Raw genomic sequence first — 10,585 nt, 5'->3', positions numbered from 1 at the left:
CCCAGTTATAGGTCTAGTCCCCTTTGATGTCCGGACCCTCGCGCCTGGGGGTCGGGAGGTCCGGAATCAGGGAGTCCCGACACCCAGCAGGGGGGTGGAGCCAGCCCCCAGGGAGGCCAGGGGTGATCGACACCTGGCGGAGGAGAGCCGTTGACGCCTCCTTCTTTTGCCGACCTGCCAAGTGGTCTCTTTACCTCCTGTGGGGAGGTTGGTGCCTCGATGTCAGGGCCTGGCCAGGCCCAGGGTTGGGGTCGAGTCGAGGCCACGTGGCCTCGTGCTGTAGTGCCCAAAGATGGCTGCCCAGCCGGGGCCATGGTGCTGACTGGGACCAGGGCCAGCCGGTACGGGAGGGTTCAGGAGCTGGAATCCCGTTGTGGACGGGTTGTGGGTTACCTCGGGGGGTTGCCGGGGTGGCTCTTGCTGGTGATTCAGGGAGAGCCGGGGTCCGGGCCCTGTTGTGCGGGGGGGGGAACGGCCCGGCTACGAGGCCTGTCCAGCAAATACCCTGAGGCATCTTGATGCTGTGGTTGTCTTTGAGAGGAGGGCTTGCTAATCCTAGTTACAGAAAAGCCTGGTTTTATGTGATTTTCTGAAAGACAAGATATTCAGTCTATGAAACTCCTACCTGCCCAGGAGACTCCTTTACTCCTAGGCACCACTAAAATCTTGTCTGCAGAAGATCTAGGTTTTCTTGACAGAGTATACCAGGAAAATCTTCTCAGTCAATAATCTGGGCCTTAAAAGCTAAACTTAAAGCTTTAAATTCAGTTCTCTTTTCCACCGGGGGCAGTGCAGCTTGACCAGAGCTTCATATACAGAGGGATATCTAGGAATTTCCAAGAGAAGCCGGACTGATGCATTTTGTATTATCTGAAATTTATGAAGGAGTCTTTTTTGAATATTTAGAAAAAGGGCATTGACATAAAGGGCTCCTCTCTGGAGCCCTTCTGAGTGAGCAGCCAGTGCACTCTCCCGCTCCTTCACTCCCGCCTCCACCACCATGCGTGTCCAGGCGCTCTGCACCCTAGCCCCCGTGGCTCTGCTGCTGCTGGCCGACCTGTACCTGGTAGATGGCACAGAGGGCACCGACTTGCCCGATACCCCTCTGGAGAGGGAGAAATTGACCATCCAGCAGAAGGGGCGCCTTTCGCTGCAAAACACCGCTGAGATCCAGCACTGCCTAGTCAACGCCCGAGATGTTGGCTGTGGAGTCTTCGAATGCTTTGAGAACAACTCCTGCGAAATACGAGGCCTTCATGAAATCTGCATGACCTTCTTGCACAACGCTGGGAAATTTAAAGCACAGGGTAAATCCTTCATCAAAGATGCACTGAAGTGCAAGGCTCACGGGCTGCGGCACAAGTTTAGCTGCATCAGCCGCAAGTGCCCCGCCATCAAAGACATGGTGCTGCAGCTTCAGCGCGAGTGTTACCAAAAGCACGACCTGTGCTCCGCCGCCAGGGAGAACGTCCAGGTCATTGTGGAGATGATCCACTTCAAATATCTCATGCTCCTCGATCCCTATGTAGACCTTGTGAACATTCTGCTGACCTGCGGCAATGACGTCAAGGAAGCAATCACACACAGCATCCAAACCCAATGCGAGCAAAACTGGGGAAGCCTCTGTGGCATCTTGAGTTTCTGCAGTTCGGCTGGGCATGCAGATATCGCCCTGGCTCCAGAGAAGAAGTTTGGGGATGTCCTCCGAGTTCCTCGCAGAGAAGGGGAGCCAGCCCCCCAACTGGAGACGGAGAGGGAGGGCTTCAAAGTTGTCAGAGGAGATAAAGACAAGAGCGGCTGGGGACCAATGAATGTCCGTGTGAGAACCGGAAGCCAGGTTCCTAGAGTCCCCCAAGCCACTGGTGACCAGGCCGAAGAGCTTGTAGAGTCATCAGATATCCGCAGGTGAAAGGATGTCTGACTCCTCCCCACCACACTGGTCACTTCCAAGTCGGTCTTCGTAACTATGGACATTCCAAATCATTTACCATTGACAAGGGTTTTGTCATACATGGTGCATTCTGGGATATTTGGCCTTCTTGGGCTGTGCATTACATATTGACGAGAGATGGTTACGTCCAGATTTTCCACGCACTCAGCTAGCAGTGCCAAATCCCACAGTAATTTTTCCCTTCCCATCCTTAAAGTATGGAAGTGCATGGTAGTACTGTTGCCTCCCCAACTATTTAACAAATTAACCTAAGTTACTTATTGCAGTTAATATCCTTTATATTTTCATTTCCACCATTTGCAGTCTTTTTTCCAGCAAAATAATTTCCCCTAGATAGGACTGGGATCATCAACTCACAGAGTATTCAAATTCAGTATATATTGGACAAAGGCACATGTAACACATTTTACTGGCGATTATTTATATATACATGAGTCATTAAAACCCTTGATTGCTATCTAATTCGGTGCCTCTACACCGCCCAATTCACAGATATTCTAAAAAGTAGTTTTAGAATGTTATGTTCATACAAAAAAGCTATTTTTGATGAACAAGTACGGTTATCTGTTGACCGTGATAAAAGTTGTTAACTAGTTTTTTAAAAAATCACTTCATTGAACCTACAGTAATAACATGTACATCATAACAAACAATTTGCATTAATTGTTAAATGGCGGTAAACTAGTCAGGTCTGTTTAGCGACACATTTTGCAAGCTATTTAGGAGATTAACGGCCTGATTCATCAACGGGCCGTTTTGCGAGCCCCTAATAGCGATTCATAGCGAATCGCTATTGAGGACTCGCAAAACGGTATTCATGTAGGAATTGCTAAATAAATAGCGATTCCTACACATTCCTTATTTGCGAGTAACAATTTGCTACTCGCAAATAAGGAATAACTCCCCATTCATCCCTATGGGCCAAAAGGCCCATAGGAATGAATGGGGAGTATCCCTTATTTGCGAGTAGCAATTTGCTACTCGCAAATAAGATAGCGATTTTAAGGGTGCCAGGGGTGTCCAAAGGACACCCTGTAGCACCCCTTAAATGCACATTTGAACAGGTGTTGCGCACACACATGTCCAAAGGACATGTGTGTGTGTAACATGCAAAAGAAAAAAATGCACTAAAGTGCTTTTTACACTATTTTCGCAATTTACCACCAAGTCAGACTTGGTGGTAAATTGAGGCCAAATATTGCGATTCCGCTATTTCTAATTGGTTGATGAATTGCATTTAAGGAATCTCTATTAGAGATTCCTTAAATACAATTCCTCGCAAATATGCGATTTCGGTAATAGTGATTTTTGCATTTGGGATGATGAATCCCAAATGCAAAAATCGCACTCGCAAAGGGCCAGATTCTCAGAATCTGGCCCTTTGCGAGCGCAAATCAGCTTGATGAATCAGGCTGTAAGAGAAAGGTGGAATTGCTTGTTAAAAACTATATATATCATTGGTGTTCACAAAAACAATCGAGATCCTTTAGTGCAAAGACGAAAGTAAATCTCAATATTGGGACAAGTAGCAAGTAGAGAAAATAATTGATATCTGAACTTATATATAACAAATGGAGTTTTGATGATGCAGAAGTGTAAAGGCATTGATGTCCATATTCATCACGGCATAATAACTGCATGGACGTGAAGTGAGGAGAAAGGCGTACCTCCTACTTTATTATTTCCTTTCATAGATTGTAACACACTGGGAGGCAGAAAGAAATAGAAGGTGAAAACTGACCCTGGAAACTGAAGGTGAAGACTGACAAGGAAGGATGAAAAATGAAAGTGTGTCCTCATGTAACGTAACTGGTGCTATGTAAAGCGCTCTGATAACTGATTCGGTTCGGTTCAAGTTCGCGCTATATAAAAGTCTAAAAAAAAATTAAAAAATAATCTGTTTTGGATAAGAATAATGAGGTCACAATTGTTTTCTGGAGATCTGATGGAATAAAATGGCACAACTTCCTAATTGTTCTCAGAATGAAGAAAACAGTAGAGACAAGTGCATTCACCTGAGCTTTAAAATGCAATTTATTGTCAAGGGCAATACCCAAATTCCTGACTTTTCTCACAGACCGGGGTAATAGGCCCATTTCCTGAAGCGACTAACTTTGTGACCAAAGAGAGATGTCATCACCTGACAGTAGGACCTCCATTTTCCCGGATTTAAGGTTTAAAGAGTTAACCTTCATCCAGGGGTGGACTGGCTGTAGTGGGCACCGGGCATTTCCCCGGGGGGGCCAGAAAAGTGGGGGGCGGTTTTCAACTTGTGGGGATGTTTTTGTTACTGGGGGCAGGTTTTGCAGCACCGCTGCAAAATCGGCCTCTTGCAACAAAAGTGCAGCAGCAGTAGCCCTGACAGCAACCTGCACCTCCGAGCCACAGCCCCCGCCCCTCCCTCGGGCCTGGATGTAATTGCCAGGGCTGGTTTGCTATCCCAGTCCGACGCTGCCTTTATATTGTTATCAATCTGACCCACACAGGTATTAAAACTGATGTCTCATTTGGATTACTGTAAATCGCTACCCCTATTTGAGTATTGTTTGTGTATGAAACAGAAGAAAAGCCGAAATATTTAATACCCCTTACCAGTGGGGTGACATACAGATTGAAAAAAGTTCGGCCTCAACAAGGAGTCTTGCGGCACCCCACATGGCAGGCAAAACTGGTTGGAAGTAAATTCCCCCATGGCAACGTGTTGTGCCCTCTATGAAAGGAAAGATTTCAGCAGGCAAAGAGCAAGGCCTCTTATTACAAGCAAAGGGAGGATCAAGATGTCATGGTTGACCGTATCGAAGGCCGCAGAGAGATCTAATTATATAAGCATGACCTTACCACCAGCTAGGATGGACCTTAGCTCTACTGATGCTACAACCACAGCAGTCTTTGAGCTATGTTCACTTCTGAAGCCGAATTTCACTTATTGTGTGTAGCGCTCAGTGCTCTTCAGGTGCTAGGGTGTCACCTGCATACTGAAATACTAACATCCGGACTTTTGTCTTCGCAGGTATGCTGTCTTCAGAACGGAGCAAGTCTGCACTCAGGGCCAACAGAAGGAGCCTTATTCCAAAGGCCCCACATGGCTAAAGGTGCTAGACAGTGCTATATCCTAAAACTGACATGTTTTCTCTTTCATCGAGGACATTTTTTAAATTAGAAACAGGTGGTTCTGACTTGTAGGGCCTGGCATGACATTTGTTACTCAGGGCCCAATAAAACCTCTGCCATGCCTGGTGTACTCTGGGTGCAGTTTGAGTACAGGAAGGGTGCGCCTACATTTTGCCCTCAGAGAGCACACTCGATGCACACCAAATGCTGGGTGGCTAATAGTTTGGCGACCCCAAAGGGCCTTTTTGCCTATGATGCTGCATTGGTCCTCTGGGCAACAACGTACCTTTTTTAGTGGGGCCTAGCCTCCATGTCTATAGGGAAATGAGAATGCTCACTTCCCGTCGCACTGGCTCAAAGTGTTCACCTTTGCAATGTGATTACACAAGACCTGCACAAGTGTCCTGCTTGTGTGACAACTGAGTGAAAAATCTGCTGCACTCCAATGGCACTTCCATAACACCTCTCCAGGTAGCCATGAACAAATACATTTAAAATGCATATTTTCTGATTCCTTTTTTTACCTTCGTCTCCATCAACGAAATGCCCTGAAGTAACTCAGTTTGCAAAGCTGTTCTACAGTATATAAGTATTTAATTCCTTCAAATTGTTATGATTTGAGTACAATCTTGAATACAATATATATCCATGCTATAGCCTCACTCCCCGATGATTTAACATTTTCACAAGGCCAGAACAGGCATTACAACGTACTTTTCGTCTTTCCTCCATTTGCAGGAAGTACTCTCTACCCTCCAATCGTGGGAGCCATCTTGTTTGTGATGAGGCAGTCTGCGTGCCATTTTAAATGTAATGGGCCTCATTTATGAGCCCTTGCGTCACTTTTACGCCGCCGGTGCGACACTTTTTGTGACGCACCACCAGCGTAAATAATGTGCCTTGTTGCACCATATTTACAAAGTGACGCATCTAGGTAGATGCGTCACTTTGTAAACCCCTGTGCCACATTATACCTGCGCCAGGTATAATATATGCAAGGGGGGCGTATTGACGCAAGGAAGGGTCGTAGAAGTGACGCAGTGAAATCTATGAGATTTCACTGCGTCACTTTTAGGATGCCGTTGCGTCAAAATCTTGCGCCTGCCTTACAGCAGGCGTAAGACTGATGCAGGCCCTTTCACATGGGGCTTGCCCCATGTGAAAGGGAGCATTGCTGGAGTTGCGTCACTTTTGTAACACACTCCAGCAATGCGTCACTTTTGCGCTTACAGATACGTCAGAAATACTGACGTATCTGTAACTCCTTGCGACATGATGCGCCATACATTAAATATGACGCATCATTGGTGTCGCAAGGAGTGCGCAGTGAAAAGTGACGCATCGCTGTTTTCACGCAGCGATGCGTCACTTTTCATAAATGAGGCCCAATGTCCTTTGATGTTGACAAGACAATCCACAAACCACAGACAATACTGCCTTAGGGCAGTGTATATACCTTTTTCTATATCACCCTCTCGAGAAGCATGTCTACACTCTTCTGTTATCTACGAACTTTCCTCCTGACACCTCCTAGTGGCTTCACCTTGCTATTACATCTGTTGGGTGCGGAAAGAGTTATGCGGTTGTATATACCGCACAGGTGTAGATTTCATCCCTTCAAAGTGTACTATTTCACCTTTATGTATTTGAATACACAACCCTGGCACGGGTGTCACGCCTTGGAAGGGAGTTTCATTACTGCACAGAGACAATGGCAAATATGTAGTAGGAACATTTTTACATAAAATCACAAAAGAGAATTATGTTGATGATTGGTTGTAAGCAGGAAATGCTGGCCCTGTTTGGGTGAAAAAATTAGGGGGCATATTTACAATGTCTGGCGCATCTCTGCAAATCAGCAGGGATGCGACAGAACAGATGTTTCACGCAATCCCCCCCTTGCGCCACCACGGATGCGTCGCATTTACAATGCGGCGCACCATTGTGCAAGGAGGGGCATATGCGTGATGTATCTTGTGACGTAAGGGCGGCGCATTGCTGGAATCGCGTCGCAAGTGTGATGCAACTCTACCAATGCACAGGGGCCGCCCATACTTTACGTGGTGCGTCACTCCTTACGCCTGCTTCAAGCAAGCGTGAGGGTTTGACGCAGTGGCGTCGTAAAAATGACTCAGTGAAATCTTGTAGATTTCACTGTGTCAGTTTTACGGGGCTTTCCTGCGAGGGAATGCCCACCCTGCGACAGAACGCCCACATGAAACCTGACGCAGGTTTCATGTGGCGAAGTGCTTTACAACGTGAAGAATCTGCCTAGATGCATCACGTTGTAAATAAGTCACAATGTGGCGCATGAATTACGCTGCCGCTGCGTCACAAAAGTGACGCAACAGCGACGCAAATGTGTCGCAAGGGGCTTGTAAATCTGCCCCGTGAGTCAACAAGTGTCACATAAGGTGTATGTGTGCGTCACTATCCGCATTTCTAGCCACCCTCGAGGGCAACCTGATAATGATAGAATCTACTCAGAGTGGTTCTACTCAGCCTTTCATCCTAGATGTCTACACATTTTGTTTACCACCGAGATTGGATAAGGATCTTTAAAACACCTTTTTGAGGCACTTCGAATCTAGAAACCTACAGCTGTAAGCGCCATAAAAATACGGTCCAATTCATGCGGCAGGTCACTGTGTTCCGAGGCACGTCCTTGAAGTCTGCTCACGAGGATATGTACCAGCCTTTTTATCGGGGCTTTTATCGGACTATTGTTTGCATGTGTTTGCGACTGACCTTGATTATGGTCGGGTACACTTTCCTCTGTGCAGTCATTTCAATAAAACCGTCAAGCACGCGCACTGAATAACCCTGACCAACCACGTGCTTAATCTGCGGCGACAGGAAAACTGGGCTGCGAGATTACATTTTTTATTTGTGGTGATGTGATCATCATCGTCCTCGGAGCCATATTTTATCTTCAGTGGAACTGTGCCGTTATGTCCGTTTTTAATGAACCGAGCACGAGCATTACTGCTACAGCTGTGCAATACACTGTTGGCACCTGAGACGCTGAAACCAACGACGGACTCCTCCACCCCACTCAGAGAGTTGTGTGAGAATGTTGATGTTCTTTCTCATTGAGACCTCACGGAATTAGCTGTTCTTGAATGTCACAACTAAAAGCCCACCCAAAACGGCCTTATTTGAAGTTTGGGGGACAAGGTACTCCGCCTCAAACATGGTGGAGTAGCATGTCCCCCAAATTATTGGTTTATCCACTCTATTTCGAGTGTGGTGAACCGTTATGTTTCTGCAAACTAGTCTGCAAGGGCTCCTCCAGTGGAAACCTTTGACAGATGGCTAAATGACATCTGGAACACTGTCAAAGTACCAGAGGGCAGCTGCCCGATTCAGGGAAGGTGTTCTGACATATTTGTTTTCCTGTTTGAGACTGACAGGAAAACCCTGGTTGTCCTGAATGGGAAAACAAATAAATGACCCCACAAGCTGAGAAACACTCACAGCGTCACAGGAACGTTTATTTCAAATTTTTCAAAAACAAACTCCTTCTTTGAGACTGTGTTTAGAAAGCAAAAAACGTTGCAGTCCAGGCCCTCTACACATGAGACCTGCACAACAAAGCTTCAGTACCTTCAGAGGAGGCACAGAGAACTCAGCTACGCCAACATAGATCTGTAAATAGGGTGGACTGTTGTCCGCCATGCAGTACATCCCTCCACTGCCTTCGCAAAACAAAGTACAGCCTGTCAAGGTCTAAATAAGCCACTAGGGTTTTAGTGTAGTCCCAAAATGGCATCACACTGTCTGCTCACCTGGGGCCACCAGGAAAGAAGCATCCTGACTTGAGTGTGCTCATTTGTCGTTATTTTCTTTCACTAACAAGATGGCTTTGTTGGATACATTATTGCTCTACCTGCCATTAAAGGCCCGCTGCAGCGTTAAATGCCCGAGCTGAAGGAGAGGGCCTTTAACTAGAGAGCGGGACTTTCATGGCGGTACAGGCCACTATGGCGGGCTCTAAGGCTATTATAACATTCCGCCCCTAGAGGGCAGAATGTTCTAATTTGTAAAACAAAGGCTTCACGAAGTCCGAGGGGGTTGGAACCCCCTCAGGCTTCGTGAGGCCTTTATTTAACAGTGGAATGTTGATGCTCTGGGCTTCTACCCGTCATAAATATCCCAGAGTATTCCATTGTTTTAATAGGGCACTCAACCTTCCAATGTTCTAATATTGGATAGTTCATTTCACTCCAAACATTTTCTCTATCCAAGAAGAAAGGTTTATAAACAGTTTGGTGGCCTTGGAGCAAGCAGGGTTTATGGGGCCACTACTGTGGAGGTTGAAGCATTTACGTCACTCTCCCTAAGCCTGACCTACTATAGCACTGAAAACTGTACACCAAGTACACCCTGTAAGTACTTGACCCTCCTAGTAACGGAGCAAGCAGACAACGCCTCTCAGGGAGACAGACTTAAAGCGCAACAGTTACAATAGCAAGCAATAATCACAGTCCAATCCAGTGTTTAAGGTTTTTAAAACAGAAATAGAAATACCAGAGAGGAATATGCCCATGGACATATGGTTATGTAACAGGTACTTTAGGGAAAATAGGCATAAATATAGCAGGTTTAGAATAATATTACAGGACCATACTCACTCTGTTGGTGGCCTGGAGGCCCGTTCTTCAATGCCCAAGTCACTGGAACCAACAGCGCCCTGTCCATATGGGCGGGGGGGGCCACATCCCCACCTTTTTCCCCAACAGAGAGTCTCTGTCAGGCTGAACAAAGGTCATCCTAATAGACAATATTCTTGTTCAGGTCAGGCAGCCAGGAGCTAGACATAGGCTAAATGCGCAGGCTCCTGGTTGCCTGAGCTGAACTTTGCCAGACTGAGGATTTCATAGCCCTATGGGTGTTACCTACTCAGCCTGGCAAAAGTGCCTCAAGCACCTCCCCTTCATAGAAAGGTAGAACATCACTGATTGCCTCAGACCTGGGCACTTCTGTTTTAAGCCCTGAAGTGCCCAGGACTGAGTGTCAATTATTGACACCTCGTCACAGAGTGGGATGGAGTCAGCAGTCTCACTGACCCCATCCAACTCTGTGACACGATAGGAAATGCTGCCCTCCCTTATTGGCTGACCTAAGGTTAGCTAATGGGGGAAGGCAGCATTCCCACCCCTCCTGGGACCTCCGAGGCATCCCTCCCAGAGAGCTGATATCAATGTAAGTTTTATGTTTTTTTTATGTTTGGTGTGTGCATGCCTGTATGAATGAATGTATGAATGTGTATTTGTGAAAGAGTGTTGTGAATGGGTGTGTCTGTGTTTGTGTGTGAGTGTGTATGTGTCCACGTGTAGCCCCCCTCCCTGCTAAAAGTACCAGCTGCCACTGCAATGAACCCCCCAATATAGCTTTCCCTATAGAGTTCCAAAGTCTGGTGATTACAGTGTCCAAGGTGCAGGGGTTATCTGAGTGTAGCAGCAGTAAGGCACCTCACATGTTGCTTTCAATCAAGAATGCATGTCCAATGTTCCTGCATTC

The 10,585-nt window shown here is 46.6% G+C and overlaps 1 pseudogene; it reads left to right on the top strand.

Moving 5' to 3' along the window:
• The first annotated feature begins 1,000 nt into the window (after positions 1-1,000).
• Positions 1,001-2,392, top strand: LOC144792902 (stanniocalcin-2 pseudogene; annotated as a pseudogene).
• The last annotated feature ends 8,193 nt before the right edge of the window (positions 2,393-10,585 follow it).

Source organism: Lissotriton helveticus, chromosome 11, assembly GCF_964261635.1.
Source record: "Lissotriton helveticus chromosome 11, aLisHel1.1, whole genome shotgun sequence".
Lineage (NCBI taxonomy): Eukaryota > Metazoa > Chordata > Amphibia > Caudata > Salamandridae > Lissotriton > Lissotriton helveticus.
Note: the sequence above shows the minus strand (reverse complement) of the source record. Positions and strands in the feature narration are given on the sequence as shown.